The sequence below is a fragment of the Neofelis nebulosa genome, chromosome 6, assembly GCF_028018385.1.
Source record: "Neofelis nebulosa isolate mNeoNeb1 chromosome 6, mNeoNeb1.pri, whole genome shotgun sequence".
Lineage (NCBI taxonomy): Eukaryota > Metazoa > Chordata > Mammalia > Carnivora > Felidae > Neofelis > Neofelis nebulosa.
Genome location: NC_080787.1, coordinates 60,604,122 through 60,628,565, shown reverse-complemented (window position 1 = coordinate 60,628,565; position 24,444 = coordinate 60,604,122). Strand labels below are relative to the sequence as shown.

General features: G+C 36.4%; 1 pseudogene; it reads right to left on the bottom strand.

Moving 5' to 3' along the window:
• Nucleotides 1–16,498: 16,498 nt before the first annotated feature.
• LOC131515416 (uncharacterized) overlaps nt 16,499–24,444 on the bottom strand; it is a 162,231-nt pseudogene continuing 154,285 nt past the window's right edge.

Here is a 24,444-nt window from a genome sequence, read left to right as displayed (position 1 = left end):
GACACTAAATCTAATAATAAGTGTCCTTGTAATAGTGAGGCAGAGGGAGATTTGACAGGCAGAAGAGATGTCAATATGACCAAAGAGTCACAGATTAAGAGTTTATAGTGATGTGGCTACAAGTCAAAGAATGCAGACAATCATAACTAGAAGAGGCAAAGAATTTCTCCCTTGAGCCTTCAGAGGGAGTGCTTCTCTGGTGACATCTTGACTTCAGAATTCTGGCCTTCCAAACTGTGAAAATAAATTTATGCTATTTTAAGCTATTCAGTTTCTGGTACTTTGTCACTGCAGCTTCAGGAAACAAACACACTGTATAAATAAAAAATGTCTTCTTAGGTGAAAATAGATTATTTAACGTGAAAGTGGATGTAACAAATATGCCATTTTGGCCAGTGTCTAAGAATTATCCCTTTTTTTTTTTCAGAGGGCTGGAGTCATTTCCCCATTATAGGACAATCTCAAATAAGGGTTTTGCACAGAGAATTTGGACTTCTATACCACTGAAAAGAGGATGGAGAATTCTGTAGGTCTTAAGAACATGAGCTATCCATATGAATGTTCTGAATTTTTCTATGTTCCCTAAAGGAATGAAGAATTTGCAGAGAGAAAAATTATACTGGAGAAAGAGAATTTTCTAATCTATATGTCCAGAGGCAGTGGGCAAGCATGAAGCTGAACAGTGTCACGGTGATTTCATTAGCAGGTGTCCTGAGTCAAACAGAGATGGTCCAGAATGAAGAGGGCACCTTCTCTCTGAGCAGTCTCAGCTTTGTAATGAGTGGCAGGAAGGGGTGGAAAAGTAGAATGCTCTAGCCTGTGGCAATATTTATCTTTCCCTCTTGGAAAGGGAGAGGACAACTCATCACTCTACATGTGGTTCTTGTACTTTTTCAAGGTTTAACCACTTCAAATCATTTGCTTGATTCCATTATCTTTATTGTTAGATAATGTTTCACTACTTACGGACTGTTGTTTCACTGAGCTTCACAAACCTAAGAGTAAAATTGTCTGTAATTTTATAGGAAAGACAATTGGTTATTTTGTTCAATCAGTAAAATGATCAATTTGGTAGCCTTGTGTAAATCCTGCTGTGAGCATCAAAAAGCAGAATAGTCTCCCTTACAGTATGATGGTGTTTTCATTATCTGCTGGATAAACACACTGAAAGTTTTCCCTTGCTACAGAGAAATTATAATGGCCCATGTGTTAAAGTGTACTCATTTTCTGTAAAGAGGCATTTGTGGTTGATTAAACACATCAGCCTCATTTTGCATTTAATCAAATGCAGGGGCCATTTATTACTTTGAATACTCCAGTACCCTGGACATTAGCCCTTGACTAATCTAGACTACCTAATTGAAGAGCATTTCAGGTGCAACCAATTATAATAGAATGAGTTTTATTCCTAGACTCAACTCCAAACATTTCTTAATATATGAGCCTTAATGAAAACTTCTGTCCATCTAGGAAGGCCATGATGTATTTGATTTGGATAATCAACTTACAGCTAGCTATACTGTAAAACTAACATTCAGTGCAATTTCAGTGCATCCAGTCCTTCTAATGGTAACAAGTACACTACTTTTTGTCTTTTCTAAAACCACATATACACAATTCGGGAATTTTCAGATAGTAGAAAAGTGCATATGACAGTACATTTTCTTGTTCTCACAATGCAGTAGTGGCTTCATGTCATTTTTAATGCAGTAAAATGGAGGTTATTTCTTCTATTTCTTCAAACTGCAGTTGTGAAATCTTTACCTCCTACATTTTTACTATGCCCTTACTTTAAAAATGTACTTTCTACCAATTTCTTTTTTAAAAAAGGAACTACTTTATTGAGGTATGATTGACATATAAAAAGCTGTACATATTTAATGTATACAACTTGCTAAATTTGGAGGTGTTATTTGTGAAACGTCACCGTAATCTATGCCATAAATATACCTATCACCTCTAAAAGTTTCCTTCCAGCTTCTTTATTTATTTATTATTATTAGTGTATGGGATAAGAATACTTAATATAATATATACTTTTTTGACAAATATTTAAGTACACAATATTGTTATCTACAGGTATTATGTAGTACAGTAGTTCCTTAAGTCTCATTCATTTTGCATAATTGAAACTTTTGTACGCTTTGACTAATACTTCATCATTTCCCCCTCCCCTCACACCATGGAAAGTGCCATTCTACTCCCTGCTACTACGACTATTTCAGTTTCCTCATATTACTTGTGTCATATTGTATCTGTCCTTCTGTGCCTGGCTTATTTCACTTAGCAGAGTGTCCTCGAGGTTCATCCACGTTGTTGCAAATAGCAAGATTTGCTTAATTTTTAAAGTTAAGTAACATTCCATTGTATGTATATACTACATTTTTTTAAAATCCAGTAATCTGTCAACTGACATTTAGTTTGCTTCCATGTCTTGACTATAGTGAATTGCTGCAATGACCATGGGAATGCAGATCCTGAATGCAATTCCTTTGGATATATACTCTGAAGTGGGATGGCTGGATCATTTAGGTAATTTTATTTTTAATTTTTTTAAAGTTTATTTATCTATTTTGAGAGAAAGAGAGAAAGAGAGAGAGAGAGAGAGAGAGAGAGAGAATGAGTGGGGTAGAGGCAGAGACAGGGGGAGAGAGAGAGAATCCCAAGCAGGCTCCGTGCTGTCAGCACAGAACCCAATGCAGGGCTTGATCTCACGAACCATGAGATCATGACCTGAGCCAAAATCAAGACTCGGATGCTTAACTGACTGAGCCACCCAGGTGCCCCCATTTTTAATTTTTGTAGAACCTCCATACCATTTTCCATAGTGGCTGAATCAATTTATATTCCCACCAACAGTGTTCAAGAGTTTCCTTTTCTTCACATCTTCATCAACATTTACCTTTTTTTTTTTTGATAATATATAATAGCCATTCTAATTGATGTGAGGTGACATCTCATTTTGGTTTAAGTTTCCATTTCCCTGGATAATTGGTTATATTGAGCATCTTTTCACATACATGTTGGTCATCTATATGTCTTTTTTTTGGATAAATGTTTATTTAGGTTCTTTGCCGATTTAAAAAATCTATTTATTTGTTTATTATTATTATTATTATTATTATTTTTTGTATTGAGTTGTAGGAATTCCCTATATATTTTGGATATTAACCCTCTATCAGATGTATAGGTCTGCAAACATTTTATTGCATTCTGCAGGTTGCTTTTTCATTTTGTTAATGTTTTCCTTTGCTGTGCAGAACTTTTTAGTTTGAGTTAGTCCCACTTGTTTATTTTTGCTTTTGTTGCCCTGGGTTTTGTTGTCATATTCCCTGCTCCCTTCAACCTCCCCAAAGGAAAAAAAAATCATTGCCAAGACCAGACAAGGAGCTTACTGCCTATGTTGTCTTCTGGGAGTTTTATGGTTTCAGGTCTCATGTTTAAGTCTGATCCATTTTGAGTTGATTTTTGTGTATACTGTAAGAGAGAGGTCCAATTTTATCTAGTTTTCCCAACACCGTTTATTAAAGAGACTGCCCTTTCCTTATTGTGTATTCTTGGCATGTTTGTTGAAGATCAATTAGCCAAAAATGCATGGCTTTATTTCTGGGCTCTTTATTTTGTTCCATTGGTTTGCATGTCTGTTTTTATGCCAGTACCATATTGTTTTCATTACTATAGCTTTGCAATATATTTTTAAATTAAGAAGTGTGATGCCTCCAGCTTTGTTCTTCTTTCTCAGAATTGCTTTTGCTATTCAGGCACTTGTGTGGTTCCATATGAAGTTTAGGATTATTTTTTCGAATTCTGTAAAAAAAATATCTTTGGGGTTTTGGTAAGAATTGCATTGACTGTATAGATCACATTGGGTACTATGGCCATTATTTTAGCTCTTGAAAGAAATTGAATCTAAATTAAATTTTGATTATCAAGAAATAGCAAATAGTAATTGCTTTTAGAGACTAAGAGAAATTACTATTTTTGGGTTTAAAGTTGTAACATATGTTGAAGCTGTTTATTCTATAGTAGGCTCATATATGGGATTATGTCAAGACAAGTTCGTGACTCCTTAAATGGTTTTCCCCTCTCATTTGCTCTAAAGACTACAATATGTCAGTAGCTGATAATGTTGTTTGCTTTGTTGAAAGCCAATATTTTTATTTTCTTGTTAATAGAAGCCTCTTTTTATTTAAGTGGCAGTGTATACAGTGTCTAAGGATTTCTATGTCAATCATTGTAATAAAACTTGGTCTAGATATGGAAATACAACTTGATTTCTGATGAAAGAGATTTTAAAAAAAGGTCATAAAAAAGGTATTAGATAACTTTTGCTGCATAACAATTCTCCCCTAAACCTAGTAGTTTATTATTTATTTATTCGTTTTAATATAATTTATTGTCAAGTTGGCTAACATACAGTGTATACAGTGTGCTCTTGGTTTTGGGGGTAGATTACTGTGATTCATCACTTACATACAACACCCAGTGTTAATTCGAACAAGTACCCTCCTCAATGCCCATCACCCATTTTCCACTCCTCACCCTCCTGCCATCAACCCTCAGTTTGTTCTCTGTATTTAAGAGTCTCTTATGGTTTGTCTCCCTTAAAACTAGTAGCTTAAAAATATCAGTGATTTATTTCACAATTCTGTGGTTTGGCTGGATGGTTTTTCTGGCTCAGGCAGGCTCAACTGATCTGTTCTGGACTGGCTCATGAGTCTGCGTTCATCCAGCAGGTGGGCAGGAAGTTGTATGATATTGGATGGCCATACTCACATGCCTAGTGTTTGGCAATATGTTAGCCAGAGCAAAAGGAATAATTGACTAGGTTCCATGTCTGTCATCAGCCAGACTGAGGAAGTCTTTTTCACATGGCAATTATTTTATATATATATATATATATATATATATATATATATGTATATATACGTATATATATATATATATGTATATATACGTATATATACATATATATGTATGTATGTATATATACATGTATATATAAATAAAACAAGAATAGAAATTTGCAAAGCTCTTTGGGTCCTGGCATTGAAACTCTTGCAACATTACTTATGTGCACTCTATTAATCAAGCAAGTCACAGCTAGCACAGATTTGAAGTTTGAAGAAATAGACTCAGTAGGAGGAGCTGCAAAAAATTGTGGTCGTTTTTACATTAGCCACAAGGGGCTTCTGAAAAGATTTTTCTCTCTTAATTAAAACAGTCACTTGAGTGAAAACCCTGTCTTCCTCTTGGTCTCTTCCTTCTTGTTTTCACTAATGCCTTAGAACTTGATGCTAGGAACTCAATCATAAGAAGGCCAAGAGAATCTCAGACATGTGGAACCAGAATCACAATGTCATTAAACAGCTGAGTATCACAGGACCTTCCAACTTCTAGATTTTTAACTGAAAGACTAAATGCAGTGCTTAAAACAGACTTAGTAGAATATTTTATTGTTTTTGGCAATCACGAGTTAGGTGATGTAACAGAAACATTATAATTGGCATGAGAAAAATCAGTATATAAATTGGAATACCATGTTGAAATTCTGCAAACTTAGTACTATTTTAGTTAAAAGTGAATTTCATTCTGTTGCTGCTGAACATAAACATATGTTTAATCCTTTCAATTATAGAGAATCCAAGATTTGTTATTGTTATAGTAGTTTTTTAATGGAATAGATATCTTTGAAATAGATTCCTTTGGAATAGATATCTTGTTTTCTCAATTTAACCAGAATTTTATATCAATTTTATTAAAAATCCTATTTTGAAGAAATTAAATTTGAGTTTCTTTTATTTTTTGAGGATGCACAATCATTTGAATCTTCCCCCAAGTTTTATAATTACACTTCTTGTTTAGGAAAGGAGAACCTACATAAAAACTAATGGGCTTAATTTTTTAATATCATCAAAGAATGATAAAATATCCCTGTACTAGGCATACCTTCAATCAAGACTTATAGAGAAAAGGTATATTAAGTTAAGAGAGAAATGTTTGGCATACCTCAGTATGCTTCTTCTTTTTTTAATTTAAATTTTAGTTAGTTAACATAGAGTGCAATATTGGTTTCAGGAGTAGAATTTAGTGATTCATCATTTACATATGACACCCAGTTCTCATCACAAGTGTCCTCCTTAATACCCTTCACCCATCCAGCCCATCTCTCACCTGCCTCCCTCCATCAACCTTTCAGTTTGTTCTCCATTGTTAAGAGTTTCTTGTGGTTTGTTCCCCTCTCTTCTCTCCCACCCCATCTACATATTTTCATCTGTTTTGTTTCTTAAATTCCACATATGAGTGAAATTATATGGTATTTGTCTTTCTCTGACTGATTTATTTCGCTTAGCATAAACATTCTAGGTCCATCCATGTCGTTGCAAATGGCAAGATTTCATTCTATTTGATGGCTGAGTAATATTCAGTTATATAAATATACCTCCTTTTCTTTATCCATTCATTAGTTGATAGTCATTTGGGCTCTCCCCATAGTTTGGCTATTGTTGATAATGCTGATATAAACATTGGGGTGTATGTACACCTTTGAATCTGTATTTTTGTATCCTTTGGATAAATACCTAATAATGCAATTGATGGATTGTTGCATAGTTCTATTTTTATTTTTTTGAGGAACCTCCATACTCTTCTCCAGAGTGGCTGCACCAGTTTGCATTCCACCAGCAGTGCAAAAGGATTCTCCTTTCTCTGCCTACTCACCAACACCTGTTGTTTCTTGCGTTGTTAATTTTAGCCATTCTGACAGGTGTGAGGTGGTATCTCATTGTGGTTTTGATTTGTATTTCCCTGATGATGAGTGATATTGAGCATCTTTTCATGTGTCTATTAGCTATCTGGATGTCTTCTTTGGAAAAGTATCTATTAATGTATTCTGCTCATTTCTTAACTGGATTATTTGTTTTTTGGGTATTGAGTTTGATAAGTTATTTATAGATTTTGGATACTAACCCTTTATGAGATATGTCATTTGCAAATATCTTCTCCCATTCTGTAGGCTGACTTTTAGTTTTGTTGATTGTTTCCTTTGCTGTGAGGAAGGTTTTGATCTCAATGAAATCCCAATAGTTTGTGTTTGCTTTTGTTTCCTTTGCCTTTGGCAACGTGACTTGTAAGAAGTAGGCATAGAGAGAATATACCTCTATTTAACATAGTGCTGGAAGTCTAAGACTCAGCAATCAGACAACAAAAGGGAAAAAGGGGCATACAAATTGGCAAGGAAGAGGGCAAACTATTTGCAGATGACATGATACTCTACGCAGAAAACCTGAAAGACTCTGCCCAAAAATTGCTAGAGCTAATACATGAATCCAGCAAAGCATCAGGATATAAAATCGATGTGCAAAAATCTTGCATGTCTGTACACCAATAATGAAGCAGCAGAAAAAAGAAATTAAGGAACCATCCCCATTTGCAACTGCACCAAAAACCATAAGATACGTAGGAATGGACCTAACTAAAGAGGTAAAAGATCTGAATTCTGAAAATTATAGAACACTTATGAAAAAAAAAAACTGAAGAGGACACAAAGAAATAGAAAGCATTCTAGGCTCATGGATTGGAAGAGCAAACATTGTTAAAATGTCTGTACTACCCAGAGCAATCTACACATTTAATGGAATCCCTATCAAAATACCGTCAGCATGTTTCACAGAGCTAGAACTAACAATCTTAAAATTTGCATGAAACCACAAAAGACCCCGAATAGCCAAAGCAATCCTGAAAAAGAAAAACAAAAGTGGAGGCATCACAATTCGGGATTTTAAGCTATATGACAAAGCTGTAGTCATCAAAACTGTATGGTACTGGCACAAAAACAGGCACATAGATCAATGGAACAGAATAGAATACCCAGAAATGGACCCATAACTATATGGTCAACTAATCTTCAACGAAGCAGGAAAGAATATCTAAATAATATCCAATGGAAAAAAAGACTGTCTTTTCAACAAATGGTGTTGGGAAAATTAGATGGCAACATGCAGAAGAATGAAACTGGACTTCTTTCCCACATCATACACAAAAATAAGTTAAAAGTGGATGAAATGCCTGAATGTGAGACAGGAAACCATCAAAATCCTAGAGGAAAACACAGATAACAACTTCTGTGACCTCAGCTGAAGCAACCTCTTAGCATGCTTATTCTAAAAGTGAAGTGAACTGATTCTTCACTCTGATTTGGGTTTCTATATAAATAAAAGGAAAATTTGATAATAATGATTTGATGGACCTTCAAGCTATAGGATTCTCTGGTTATAAGAATCTTTCTCTTACTCTGCTTGGACAAATGTACTAATTCTCTCTCTCTCTCTCTCTCTCTCTTTTTCTACCTTGTTAGCTCATTCCTGTCTCCCTTGAAGTCTTCCCCAAGGTATTGTTTATATTATGCTAAACCCATTATTTGCAGTTGTCCCAATGTTTCCTTGAAATATGCATCAGTTATGGTTTAATTACAATGAAATATTACATTTCTTTTTGACTTAGGTCAAAAAAGCAAAAAGTTCTCAGATTATTAGAAATGTATAAATGTTCTTACTTTTGATGTATATATAACCAAAATTTTGATTTTGCCCTGGAATAGAGATACATGTGATAGTTCTTGAAGAATGAGTAGGTGATAGGCAGCCTAGGGATAATAGAGAAGGAGGAGAAGCATCCATTGAGCATAGTAAAGAGAAAGCATAGTTTAGCATACGGTAGCACACAAGAATCTGGCTCATCCAAGGACAGAAAATCAGGGTGGATAGGCAAAACTAGTAAGAGAAGATCCTGAAAGTAGAGAACAGGCCATGAGATGATTTATGATGTAAATAAATTTGAATTTTGTCTGTTAAAGTAATAAGAAAATAGAATTTATTGCTTCTTACTCTTTTCTACTACAGTATTTTTAATGTATGTATATTACTATAGAGCACTTGTAAGACTTAACGACTACATGAATGCATGCCAATCTTTTTTTAATAACTGTAAACCTCTTGAAGGCAGGGTCCATGTCATAGTCATTATTATGTTTCCAAAGTCTACCCATTTGAATTGCTTTGTGATGTATCACCTTAGCTAGCCTAAACTATATTCCCCATAATTCTTTGCTAGTATGTTTCCAGGTCAGTGAACTACAAGAGATATTCTTTAGTAAGAGTTAGAGGACAGAGGGAGGCAACAGCCATTTTGCAGCAAAAAACACCTTCTTTTGGTAATTCAATCAAACACTAATGTAGGTGTTGTTGGGAAGGGATTTTGCAGGTATTATTATAGTTCCTAACCAGTTGATTTTAGGTTAATCACAAGGCAGATTACTGGGTGGACCTGACCTAATTAGTGTGAAAGCCTTTAAAATGGGACATCAATCTTCCATGAATTCAGAGACTACTAGCTTCAGTTAGTGCTGGTGGGTTTCCAGTTTGTTTGTGAGCTTTTGTTCCTGATTGCCTGCCCTGTGGACTTCAGGTTTGCTTAGCCAGCATCTACAATTGTACAGGTCAATTCTTTATAATAAATCCCTTTCTCCCTATTTATCTTCAACTAGTCCTGCCTCTCTGGTTGAAAAGCAGACCTACAAAGCATATACTCAGTAAATGTTAAATGAATACATGTATTTTATATTATTTCTATCAATTAGGGTTATGTTGATGAGTGACTAGTGATGGGAAGGCAATCTGAAAAAATCATAAAAATTTATGGCTAGTCTTTCTTTGGGAATGTGAATATGTTAAAACTAATTTGTATTAGATGAATCTAAATTTGTATTTTGTGTTTATTTCTAAATTATTAATCTATTTCCAAATATCTTACTGTTGTCCAAAAAGTTCCTTATCTGGAGAGTAAAGTTAACAGATCAGTTGGAACGTTTATTTGGCTAATATTTATTGAATGTTACTAGGTGTCAAGTACTCATCAAGGCACTAGAGATTTATCAGTGAACCAAACAAGAAAATACGAAAACATCCTCACTCATAACAAGTTTACTTTCTTGATATTAGGAATCAGTCAGTAAATCAGCTACTACATCCTGACAATGTGCTTTTAGGGATGGGAGAAACTCAGTGTTGGTCCTTGACTTCAAAAGTAACAAAACATGAACTTAATCTGCCAATTTGCTGATTACTGATGTATGTGAGTCCTTTAAGTCAGTGTGCTCAGAGTTTGTGTGTCCACAAATGTTCTGTTTTTTAAAGGCTTTTGTTTTAAAATGAGAGTCAATATGCTTTATATAGAACGTAAGTGGATACTTGGGATTGTTCTAATTTACAGATTCCTTCAGTCCACAATTCTCCACATAGCATACCAAATCTCTTATTAAAATATACTCATTTGACTAGTTACCAGCCATCTGTTCTTTTACTTGATAGCTGTAAAGTTATTACCCTGCTTACAAACATCTCCCTCTATTATGTCCTTTGATTTTCTAATTCTGGTTTGCTGTTTAAAAAAATCTCTTCTGTATATTTTTTTTTATCTTTTCCCATCTTAGTGTTAGTACTTTATTTACTAGGCATTGCCTCCATTTGAAAGTGAAAATAATTTTTGAATAGGAAGCTGTTTTTTTTTCTCTTCTTTGTGTTTTTAATAGCATTTCCACAGCATTTTACACATAATACAAATGTAGTAAAAGTTGGTTAGCTTTATGAATGAATAAATCACAATTATTGATTATTATACTTTATTATTTTTCAGAGTAGTCTGAAGGATCAAAATACAAGACATCAGGGAAACATATGGTGTCTTTTAAAAATTAATAAATAAAGTAAAGAGAGCTATCTAAAAAAACTTTTCAGATTGATATTCTTTAAATCTCAGGAAATAATTAGGATTTTTAATATCAGAATTGGATTTATTTATAAATTGTGATATTCTTTAAATCTCAGGAAATAATTGTGGTCCTTTAATAAAACTGTATTATTATTTGAAAGTGTAGATTCTGCCTTTAAAATGGAAAAAAAAATATGAGAACTTGTGTGATATACATATGGAAGTAGAAATATTGTTTATTTAAAATAAAAAAGGCGTTCAAGTTGTCTTTACATTCCACTTTCTCCTTATTCCAACAGAACACCTGATTTTCAGTCTTTTTCCCCACTTTTTTTTTAATGTTTATTTCTGAGACAGAGAGAGACAGAGCATGAGTGGGAGATGGGCGGAGAGAGAGGGAGACACAGAATGCAAAGCAAGCTCCAGGCTCTGAGCTGTCTGCACAGAGCCCGATTCAGGGCTCCAGCTCATGAACCGCGAGTTCCTGACCTGAGCCGAAGTTGGACGCTTAACCAACTGAGCCACCCAGGCGCCCCTTTCTCCACTTACTAATTTGGAACAAGAGTCTCTATGTCCCCTGCATTGGTAAGGAACAGAACACTGCCAGTGGTTTTGTCTAACCCTAAAGCAAAAATTCATCCATTTGGAAATTTCTATGGGCATTCAGTGTTATAACAATAAAAAAATACCCAGGGGTTTAAAGATTATCTCATCTTCTATTAATTTGTCCATGGAGAAAGTCAAAGATATGCCCAGAGGAAAACCATAGCTCTTTTTACAAGAGAGGGATGAGAACTCTTGCGTATTTCTGAGACTCTGAGCTGAAGTGGAGCTCCAGTCATAGTTGGGAGTATCACTTGTCAAGCTAGAAGTCAGTCGGCCTATTTCCTTTTTACATTGTCATTTTCACGCCATAGGCTTTGTTTTGTCTTACCCCTGAGAGGAACTAAGAGTTCAGGAATTTAGGAGAAAGGATGGTGGAAACCCACAGCAACAGGGCAAGCTCAGAGCAGCAGAATGGCTAAACAGAGACTTCTTTTTTGGGAACTCTAGCATTTAAGGGATCTTTGTAAGTAACACGTATGCAAGTGGATGCCTTACTGCATGGCACTCTCATGGACTACTTTGTTTATGTTTAGTGGGTATTTCTTAATTTTTTTCTAATGTTCACTTATTTTTGAGAGAGAGAGAGAGAGAGAGACAGAGCATGAGTAGGGGAGGGGGAGAGAAAGAGGGAGACACAGAATCTGAAGCAGGCACCAGGCTCTGAGCTGTCAGCATACAGCCCGACACGGGGCTCAAATTCAGGAACCACTAGATGATGACCTGAGCAGAAGACTGACATTCAACTCACTGAGCCACCCAGGTGCCCCTTTAGTGGGTATTTCTTAAAATAATTTTAACTAACGTTTACTCAAGAGTGATTAAAGAAAACAAGCCAATTTTTTTTTTGCAAAAACATGCAATTAAGTGGTTGAATCTTTCCATGCTAGCAACCTTAAAAACCCAGTTTTAAATTTGTTTCTGACATTTAAGTTCAATGCAGCAACATATCGGTCTGATAATTTTTTTTCATGTAACTAATTATAACACTTTGGATATTAGTATATTTAGAAACTAGCTTTAAAAACCAGGTTACAAAATAATTGGCTAATCACTTAAAGTTAGTATTTGCTGCACATATGGTCTAACACTAACCCTAAAAACAGGGGTTATCAACTACTGCTTTTTTGTTATTAGATTGTCCCCAAATTCTATGCTGTAATAAGTAAATATATCTTAACTGTTCAAAGTAGGAATATTTGGTGGAAAATCCCAAGTTATAGTCTCTGTTTCCTAGCTTCAAACGGCACAGAAAATTCTTGATTATGGGCCTAATAGCCTTCTTTAAGCAGCCATTCATCTGAATTAACAACATATTAAGTCTATTTCTCCCAGGAGGCACATGAAAATCAAGTTCATGAGATTGTATTAAACATTAACAGTGAGAACAGTGTTCATCTTTGTTAAGGTTGCTGTCAAGTGTCTAGATATCAGCATTTTTCTTTTGTTAATTCATTTGGTCAATGTCTATTTATCAGATGTTTACACAGTAGGTGCCCTGTCCCAGAGCTCATGGTTTTGTGCCATTGGCAGAGTGAATACACTAGAGGAAAAATTGATACAGATGAGTTTGAAGACCTGAAACATCCTTTTGAACAATAAGTCTTATGGGGATCCGACTCCCCTAATCACTAAACCAGCTTATATTGCTTACTGATTCACTTCAGCCTGAATCTTCTAAGTTTATCATATTAGCTCAGGAGGCTAAATCTTCATTCTCAAAATTTTTCGGTTCCATGTCCCTCTAAACTTCATGCTTGACTGCCTCTTGCTTCAGTGTCTATTGGCTTAGACATCTTTGCCTTTATGATGACAAGACAATTAGTTTTGGCCTATATAATAGCAATGAAAAGTCCTTTCTCCTCCATTATCATAGCTTTTTCAAACTACTTGTATTGAAAGTATTATAAGAGGCCCCTGGGTGGCTCAGTCGGTTAAGCATCTGACTTTGGCTCAGGTCATGATCTCGCAGTTTGTGGCCTACGGCCCCACATGGGGCTCTGTGCTGACAGCTTGGAGCCTAAAGCCTGCTTTGTATTCTGTGTCACCTTCCCTCTCTGCCCCTCTCCTGCTCATGCTCTGTGTCTCCTTCCCTCTGTCTCGAAAATAAACATTAAACAATTTAAAATAAAAAGTATCATATATTTGGAATAAAATTATATTTTGATCACTTCTGATTAATAATAGTGCCCATCTAAGATAATGATAATATTTTAGGTTTTTAAAGAAATCTTAGAAGCTTACTCTCCTTAAAGTTTACCTTACCTTGCCCATTTATTCTAGAATATTCGAAGGATGTTTTTGTCTAAAGATAGTTAAGAAACAACGGATAAGTGCTGCTGCCACACACACAAAAAAAGATCAATGACAAAAGAGTAAGGTTCAGAACAATTCAAGGGGCTAAGAAAAACTATGCCATATTGTGTGAAAAGGGAATGTACATCTGTATGTACCTCTATATACACAGACTGTTTTTGAAATGATCCATAGAATCTGTTCATGATAGTTGACTATGAGGTGCTAAGAGTTTTGAATGAGAGGAAAACATATTTCATGACAATTCCTTTCATAACGTTTGATTTGTTTTTTCTAACCACATTGAGGTATTAACTTTTAATTGAAAAAAATCTTTCAAATACATATTATATCTAATATATATATATATATATATATATATATATATATATATATATATATTTTAAAACACCATAGAAATCATCCATGCAAATCCCTTTATTTTTAAAGATAAAAATCTAAGGTTCAGGGAGGTTGTGATTTTGTCATAATCATATAATCAGTAAGTGATGGAGCTGAATCCAGAGTCCTTGGTGATGGTTCTTTCTCCTGTACCCCAATCAGCAGAACTGGGGCTGCAGGAAATATGTTCTTGAGAAATTATTCTATGGGATTCACTTTATATGCTACCATAGTGTGCATACACTTAATGTTTTATATAAATTTGCATATATTGTGACTTTAATCATGTCCCCTAAAAATAATATGTTGAAATCCTAGCCCCTATTAGCCCAGAATGTGACCTTATTAGAAATAAGGTCTTTATAGAAGTAATCAAGTTAAAATGAGGTCATTAGAATAGGTACTAATCCAATATGAATTGTGCCATATATAAAAGGAGATTTGGACAGATAGACATGTACACAGGGACAATGCTATGTGAACATGGAGGCAGAGATCAGGGTGATGCATCTACAAGCCAAGGAATACCGAAGATGGCCAGAAAACCACCGGAAGCTTGGGAGGGAGGCATAGGACAGATTCTCTCTCACAGACCCTAGAAGGAATCAACCCTCCTGATATATCTTGATCTTGGACTTCCAACCTCCAGAACTGTGAGACAACACATTTCTGTTGTTGAAGCACCTAGTTTGTGGCACTTTGTTATGTCAGCCCTAGCAAAATAATATAGCACATGTTCATATAGCTTATATAAACTAAGTTTGTCTGGTTTATTACTTTTCATTTTTTCCTACTAAGTTAAAAGCAGTGTTATGCAGTGCTTCTCAAACTTTTGTGTGCATATATTCTTTCCAGGCAATACCAAAACAATAGTTCAATTTGGCCGATTCTGCTGAAAAAAATAACGATTTGAGTAAATGTCATGGATTTAGTATCATATTGATACAGTCTGTGAAGTAAAAGCTGATCATTTAAAAACAAATTGCTTCAAATAATGGTTTTTATAATTTTAAGTTACTTTTTTTTCTGAAGACGCACATTTTGGAAAGGAAGTCTTACTATTTAATAGAAATGTATTGTACTGTGTATTTTACTGAGAGTATAAAAATTGGCATGCCTAAATAAATGGTTATGAAGAAATTCAAAACATGGTTTTGTTAACCACATTGTTAATACCGTGTTTCAATACCACTGTTAATTAAAAATGTAGTTGTATTTGGTAATGTCCACAGTTATGAGAGTAGGAAAGAGATGGTTGCTTAGATACAGCTAATTTGAAGTGGTTATTTTCAAATTTCATTGGAAAAAGAAAAAAATAGAGATAATGAGAATTGATACTTTTCTTTTTGGAGTGTAATAGTGATATCTTAAGAAAGCTCGACCTTCCAAACAAGTGTTTCTGCTATTTCTTTCTTCCATCAGCTTTAATAGTTGTTTCTTCAAAAAATTATAAATCTTTATACCTAATTGGGTTGATGTTTTCGGTAAAGACTACTAATTTTAGAATTACGTAACTTTCGCCTCGTGTAAGATAAACAAGAGGCTCACGGCAAAATTGAAATAATTTGTTCCCATGCATAGTTCTATAGAAATGAAAGTAATATAATTTTAATACTTATTGGGAGCATGAAGAAATTTGTTTGCAAAACTAAAACAAATTAAATCAAGAATAAAGGTGTGGTCCATCACAGAATTTTCTATTAACCTCATAGAATGAATTAGGCTTTTGACAAATAGAATATTTAAAACATCGTTTCTTTATTTAAAGTTGAAATGGGGCAAATCAACTTGTTTTACGATCTGACCCATTTTGATATTTCAATAAATTTCTTTCTTATTGTTTCTGTTTCCATTTTGAAAGAAATTAAATTTTAACTTTATTTGATTCAAAATCTATGAAAAAGCAAAAAAAAGATCACTTGGGATTGAATTTCAGATTAAGAAGAGAAATGTCCATGGTGGTTTGACATTTGGCATTTTGGTTTTAGGATCACCCTTTTTCTCACTCTTCTGATTTTAATTAATTCTGATCATTTTTCTGACACTGTGTCTATTATATTCAGTCCTTTCTTCAGAAGGGCACAGAGCACTGAGAGATCAAAGGCGACACTGCCCAATCAAACACTGACCGACTGCAAGGGATGAATAAACAAGATACTGTCTCAGAGCAACTGGTATCACGTCTGCCTTTGTTTCCTTCCTTCTTTGATGCTGGCAGTCTTTCCTGAACTTTATCCTTTCTCGTTGTTGGAAATGCCTCTTAACAGATGTCTTTGCTTCTAGTATCTGTTCACATCACATGCCCACGTCTGCCTTTCTAAACAAATCGTGTCTCACCATTTCTCTGCTCAAAGACTTATCTCTTGTTAAGACCTTGATTAGGTTTTCAAGACAGGTCATCATCTCGCCCTTCCACTCTTGCCTCACTTCTTTACTCGAAGCTCCCAACATGCTGCCGCGGGATTTGTGTGCTTATTTGTGCCTCTTGGATTGTGTTTGTGTTGCCTTCTGCTTTAGAACTGTGCTCTCCATTTTTCCTTTTCCCTATAGACAAATATATCCAAATTCTGCCGTGCTTCCAATCGCTATGCTGAAATGTTCTTTTTAGATTAATCTAACTAATCCCACCTGTGCCTCACCTGTGGCTTCCCTTCCAAAAGGGTCTTGCAATTTATGGTGTATAAACAGTGAAATGTTTTACAGCTCTTTAACATGATAATTATGAAGACTCTAAATTTTAATAAATATGTGTGACAGGTTGTTAAATAAGGAAGATAAATAGTAGATGGTTTCCCTTAAATTTTTATGTAGTGCTTCTCAAATTTTTAGGGTGCTTACGACTCCCCTGGAACACTTATTAAAAATGCCTACCCAAAGATTCTTATTCAGTTGGTCTTATATAAGCCTTGGGAGTCTTAATCCATCCATTCTCCTCCCACCCCCAGGAGGAAAGACTGAATATTCTCTGTTCTTTATTTTAGTTTTTTTTTTTTAACTTTTATTTTGGAAAATGCCAACTATACACAATTGTAGAAACAATAGTATAATAAACCTTCATGAACCCAATACCTGGCTGCAACCATTTCTACCATGTTATCAAATTGTTCATCTATCTTTTCTCCCGCTTTCTTTGCAGTCTGAATTGTCACAAGGACCCATCGCAAACCTCCTTTAAAATTAAGCAGTAATGACGATGTCTTCCACTGAAGCAAAGCACAGTCTGAAAAGTAAAAGACAGAGCCTCAGATTAAAATCTATGCCCAGATGAAGCTTTTGCCTGTTGATACTCACAACTGTAGATGAAGAGATCAGAAGGCTAATATGTTTTTGAGAGAACTGTCTTGCCCAACCCCCACCCCCACCCCCCTGCCCCGCCACACACACACACACACACACACACACACACAAATTTGGCCTGCACTGGCCAATGCCTTACTTTCTACAACAACCCATGGCCCCTGGAATGGGCACCAGCATGTGCTAGAGCTGTGTAGCTACCAGGAAAGAAGTGCTCCAGGTGCCCACTTTTGAGGGCTGAGCCAGAGGCCACAGAGAACAGTGGACCAAGGAGACCCTCTCAGAAGAGTGAATCAGGAGTTTCCCAACTGGCTCACCAAGCACTCACTCCATTCCAGAACTGGGGCCTTTTCTTACTCTGGCCCAGCAGGACCAGGTATTACTGTGTTCCCCTCTCATTTTTTTTCTGTCTGGGGGATGGGATGTTATTTTTTTCCTTCATATCATTCTCTTTTTTTTAATTTTATTTGAGAGAGAGAGAATGCAAAGGAGAGGGGCAGAGAGAGAGATAGAGATAGAGAGAATCTTAAGCAGGCTCCATACTCAGTGCAGAGCGCAACACAGGGCTAGATACCATGACCCTGGGATCATGACCTGAGCTGAAATTAAGAGTCAGAAGTTCAACCAACTGAGCCACTCAGGCACCCCCCAGGGTATCCTCTTTCATTGTAACCAATGACTGAGTGCTGGGTGTAGATAACATGCCTTTTAGTCTACAGGTTATCAGACCATGAGGTGCCTCCTCAGAACCCAATGGAGGGGACTGCACTTTGACCAGAGGTTCTGGACATTGGGATGGATGCTATAACCTGACCTGACTTTTAGGTTGTTTCAGTAGAGAAGGAAAAAGTGTATGTTCTTGTAGAGAAGCGAGAGTGAGAGTATGATTGTTGGTTGGATAAAGGGTAATTGTGTCTATACAATGTTCATTCTTCTTTTCATTACTAACACAGTACTCACATTTCTCAATGTGTCCTAAAGATAGAGGTGGCCAATGAGATGTAAATGTAAATTTTGTCATATGACACTCAGAAAATCCTTGCTGCAGTTACTTGGAAAATAGGCAAGATGATTTGAGCTTCAGTAACTGAAATGGATTAACATCAACCTTCAGAATGGAAGCCACATGCCAAGGATGCAGAACAGAAGGAAAGAAGGAGATTGGATCCATGATAATATCCTAGATCTGACTTAATAGCACTTGACCTCTTGTCTCCAGATTTCTTTTACATAAAATATAAATTCTAACTTGCTTAATTTTGGCCTCTGTTATTAGCAGTGAGATGCAATTTCTAAATGATATATCTACTAATTTTCATTGCTTCTTGTCCTATTAGTAACTTTATTGGCTTTTGAGAATCCTTCATGTATTAAAGATAGTAATACTTTTTGTTACATATATTGGAAATATTCTTCTCAGTTTTTTTTCATCTTTTAATTTTGTTTTAGTACTTTGACATACAACAGTAATAGATTTTAAGCAGTCAAACCCCTCTCTCTTCATAGCTTCTGTCTTTACGTTCAGGGTTGTGAGGTCTTTTCCCTTGGGCAGGTTATAAAACTATTTACCCACTGGGTTAGTCAGCATAGACCAGACTGTGTTGCATTAACAAATTGATCTTGGCATCTCAGAAAATTAACAGAATAAAAATGTGTATTTTCCCCACACAAGTTCTGATGTGAGTCAGGCAGTCCCAGGTGGCTACATAAGAATGGGCCTTGAGCCTTGAACACTTTTTGAGATAAAGAGCCCACATAGCCTGTGGTGATTTATCATCTTGTGTGGGAATATCTTTCCCTGTTTTACATTCAGTGAGTGTTATTTCATTCTGCTTAAGCATGTGCCTCATATGACACTTGGGCAGCCTCACTGCTTTATCCGTGTTCTGTGGGGAGGGGACAAGATCCTTCCATTGAAGCACAAGAGAGGTGTGTGTCCTACATCAGTTGCTGGGAGACACTTGCTGGCCATGGGTTTCAGTGCCCCTATTGAAGCTGATCCTTCTCTGCCTCTTCTCTATGTTAGTCAAGTGTCTTTCTAGTGCTTGACTGTATTGTGTTTTCCATGGTGACTCTGAAACCAATATGTAATAAGAAAGAAATGTTTGAACTTTTATTTTTGGAGGTTGGCACAGTGATGATCTTTGCTATGCTCAATGTAGTTGGAGTCTTCCTCTGGGATTCATACTGGTGCATGATGTTCTGTTACCTTGAGACCGATAACCAGGGCAAGGTATTCTGCTGGACGCATATTGGCTTTTAGCTTCTTTGACCTGGAAGTGACATAGACATTTCTGTTCACATTTGGTTAGCAACCCATGGTCAAATCACCCAAATCTAATTGGATGGGGGATTCCACAATACAGAGGATTACACTGATGTTTGATGTACACTGATAGACACAGCCATACTGTTTTGTTTTTAAATTTGTTTTTAAATTCTTTATTTCATGAGTAGTTCACTACAGTGCACGATATTAGGCAGGAAGGGATATGTGTTGGTTGAGCAGAGCCAGTGAATATTTGATTTAATTTAGACACACCCTCTGAGATGGTCTTTCCTATCACTGCTTGCCTTAAATTAAAAAAATAATAATTGCTCCTCAACCCCTTATCCTTTTGGGATTGCATGATAAATGTAGACATTTGCTCACTTAGTGCTATTTAACAGGAACATCCTCTGTATCTGGAGACATTATTTTGTTCATCAGTTTTCATTATTTCCCACCATAAAGGTAAGGCAAATTTGTCCAGCTAACCGAGATGTAAGGAAAATTTTTCTATGCATCAACTTTCCTGTACAGCTTGTATTCTTTTGCCATATGACAAAAAGACTAATTATGAATGATGTTTATCATAACCCTTGTGCATGTGCACTCACCTCTGACACTGTGCTGTGGCCATCTACTCTCCATTGGTGACATTATCCTATGACCTTGATAAATGTGAGCCCTTTGCTTATGGACAAATGGGAAATAGCCACGATCTCATCAGTAGTCTTTGTGAATAATCCTGTAGCTTGAGACAAATATAATATAAACTTAGCAACAGATCTTTTTGGATTGTTGTGTTTGCAACCAAAGTCAGAGACCTCATGCATTTGGGCAAGCCACTTTCCCAGGGCCTATTTAGGCCCAACCATGTATATTCCACTTCTTTTTGATAATGGAGTGCTCAGCAACTTTATGGCCTGGTGAGTCAGATAACACCCATTTTATGATGGGAAGCTTAGGTCACATGGTAACTTGATGGCTTATGGTCAAGTATTCTGTCACTAGTGGGGCCCAGTAGCAGACCAAAAGCTATTTCTCAGAGGGAGATTAGTTATCTGTAGATGATGACAGAACCTTACTCGAAAATCCTAAGGGCTTGTGTTTTGATCCACCTATAGGAGCTTGTCAAAGACTCTAGACTGCACCCTATATGCCATTGACACTTCAGGCACCATTGGGTCTGCTGAATCATATGGCCCAAGTAACAGAGCAGCTTGCACAGTAGCTGGATCTGCTGCAGATCTCTTTCTCTGGGCTCTACCCAAAACTAGCAGTTTTTCAGGTCCCTCAGTGAGTGGGCCAGAGTAACAGCCCCAAATGAAGATTATATTGTCTCCAAAACCCAAAGAGGTCAATTTGGTTTTGTGTCTCTTTCTTGGCTGTAGGTAGCCAGATATAACAACTTGTCCTTTACCTTAGAATGGATATCCTGACATTCCCACACAACTAGACCCCTAGAAATTTCACTGAGAGAGAAGACGCCTTAATGTAATCATATTTATTTCCCACCTTCTGACACACAGTTGTCTTACCAATAAGTCTAGAGCCATTGCTACCTCTTGTTCACTAGGTTTAATCAGCATAATGTCATCAATGTAATGCACCAGCGTGTTATCCTCTGGAAGGAAAAATGATCAAGATCCCTTTAAATTAAATTATGACATAGGATTGGAGAGTTGATATACCCCTGAGGTAAAGAAGTAAAGATGCATTGCTGGCCTTGCCAGCTGAAAGCAAATTGCTTCTGGTGGACCTGATGGACAAGTATAGAGAAAAAGATACTTGCAGATCAATAGCTGCATACCAGGTACCATGGGATGTATTAATTTGCTCAAGGAATAAAACCACATCTGGTATAGTAGTGGCAACTGGAATCACCACCTGGCCGAGATTACAATAATCAATTGTCTTTCTCCATCATCCATCTGTCTTCTGCACAGGACAAATATGAGAGCTGAATGGGGATGTGATGGAATCACCACCCTTGCATATTTCAAGTCTTTCATGATGGCACTGATCTCTGCAAGACCTCTCAGAACGCTGTATTGCTATTTTCCTAATGTTAAAATTCCTAAGGCATTACTGGCTTCTTGTTGGCCTCTCCCACATTATAGCCCATTGTGGGGAGTCTGCCAGCTGCCAAGTATGTCTATGTCAATTACGCATTCTGGAACTGGGTAAATGACCACAGGATAGATCTGGGGATCCACCGGCCCCACTGTGAATGGGTTTGAGCTAAAACCCTGCAGTGAGGTACTGCTATAACAAATACCTATAAATACATTAGTAGCTTTGGAAATAGATAATGGGTAGAGGCTAGTTTTGAAGTTCTTTCTGGCAAAGCTTATATTGCTGTGAATGGACCATTCTGGGTGATTCTGATAAGATTTTGGGAAGAAAGGAAGAGAGATGAAAAGAGAAAGTTCTGAAAAAGAGAACTGAATTGAGAAAGCCTCAGTCTTTGCAGAGAATGCCTAAGTAATCCTCAACAGAATATTGGTAAATACGGACACTGATGGCCATCTGATGAGTTCTTAGATGGAAATGAGGAACATTTTAGAAACTGGAGGAAAGACGATCCTGTTATAAAGTGGCAAAGACCTTGGCTGAACTGAGTTTATGTCTTAGTGTTTTGTGGAAAGTAGAGTTTTTCAGGGATGGAATTGGGTATTTAGCTGAATCTATTCCTAAGCAAAGTGTTGAAGGAGTAGGCTCGTTCCTCCTGACTGCTTAGAGTAAAATTTGAGAAGATGTAAATGATATAAAGGTTAAATTGTTAATTAAAAAGGAAAAAGAAGTTAAATAATTGGAATATTCTTAGCCTATCCATTTTAAAAAATGAGAAAGCATGACTGAAAGAGAACACTAAGGGTGTGCCCAAACAACTATTTAATAAGGAGATTAGCTAGCTATCTTAACAGAAGCCAGGATTGACAGTTCAAGACAGTGGAAAAATAACTCTGGAGACAATTCAGAAATCATCATGGTGTACCTCCCATCATAGGCTGGGAGTGGTTTCAAAGAAGCTGGTGCCTGTGAGATCTAGGGACAAGTTTTAGTGCTGTTCCCATCACAGGCTCTGCTCCCTTACTCCTTGGCCAGCTTAGGTGTGGCTCCAGTGGCTCCAGTGGCCGTGTGTGGTACAGGCTGTGGTGGTCACTCCTCTAGAAGGCAAAGACACCACAGCTTCTAGTGTGCAGACTGTATAAGCTGTATGGGTGAGGCTACACCCTAGACTCCAAAACAATAGAGCACCCTGCTCAAGATTCCAGCTCTGATGAGCTTCAGAGGTGGGGCCACAGCCCCAGTGGGTCTGGAAAGCAAAGCATCAAGCCAAAGAGGATTACTCTTAAGCCTTACGATCTCATGGAGTTATTTGGACTTATTTGGAACCTGTTAGCCCTTTCTTCTTTCCTGTTTCTCCCTTTTGGAATGAGAGTGTCTATTATATGCCTGTTTATCTTATGCATTGTAGTTTGGAAGCACTTGATATGTTGGTTTCACAAGTTCACAGTGGGAGAAGACTTTGCCTTAGAATGAATCATACCTTGAGTCTCACTCTTATCTGATTAAGATGATATTTAGATGAGACTTTAGCCTTCAAAGTTGATGCTGAAAGGAATTAAGACTTAAAGGGCTATTGGGGTGGAATGAATGCATTTTGCATATGAGAAAGGCATGAATTTGGAAAGGGACTAGGGACAGAATGTTATAGACTAAACATGTGCCATCCCTCCCCCTGATACATATATTGAAACCTAGTCTCCAATGTGATTTCGAATTGGGAGCTTTGGGAAGTGATTAGGTCACAAGGATGGAACCCTTATGATTGGGATTAATGTCCTTGTAAAAGAGACCCCAGAGAGCTCCCTTGCTCTCCTTTTTCATTTCACTAAGTTTTAAAATTTCAAATTCCTGACTTCGTAGTTCCTGAGCATAAGAATCTTAGTTGATAATGCAAGATTCTGTCATATATCTGAGTCATCATTTATTTTTATCAGTTTCCTTAGAAATGAGTCTCAATCTGAATAAACTCTAAGACATACACCAGAAATGCTCTTTGCCACTTGTCAGATTATTTATTGTATTCCTGGTACTTTATATTATAAAGATTTTAAAATAAGAAATAAAAAAGAAAATAAATATTGTTAAATAATGGACTAAAAAAATTACAGTTTTAGTATATAAAGCACCAATCTATGGGAGCACAGGCTGTTTACTGTCATGACTCTTATTTTGTAGAGGAAGTTTCCATAACAAATTAAATGATTTCAGGAGAGAAAAACACTTAGTGGCAATAAAACCTTTTTTGGGGAAGCTAAAATCTATAAAATCATTTATATAAAAAGTGGACAGCCTTAATACTTTGCTAGAAAGGATAAATAGCTAAGATTTGGTGATATAAGAATCAGTTTTAAACCAAGAACTTTAAATCAAATTCCAAAATGACTATAGTGTGGCCAATAGAGGCCCCAGTGCAACTTTCTCAATTACATAAGGGGTCAAAAGTTCCAGATTTCCAGTAAGCAGACCTGGGTTTGACGTTTTAGACATATTACTTAGTTTTACTAATGATTCATTTCTCTTGATCATCATGAGCCCATGTGTGTGAAGGAATCTTTGGAAAATCCAATATTGTAGGTTGGTGGTGGTGGGGGTGGCTCATCACCATTTGTCACTTAGCAATCTTTTTTCATCTGGAGGAATATGAGCTTCAGGAAGTGTCACCAGTGTGCCTAGAATATGATACTGCAAGGCAATAAGGAAAGAAAGATGTATGAAGTGTTCTGCAAATTTCTTATATTTCT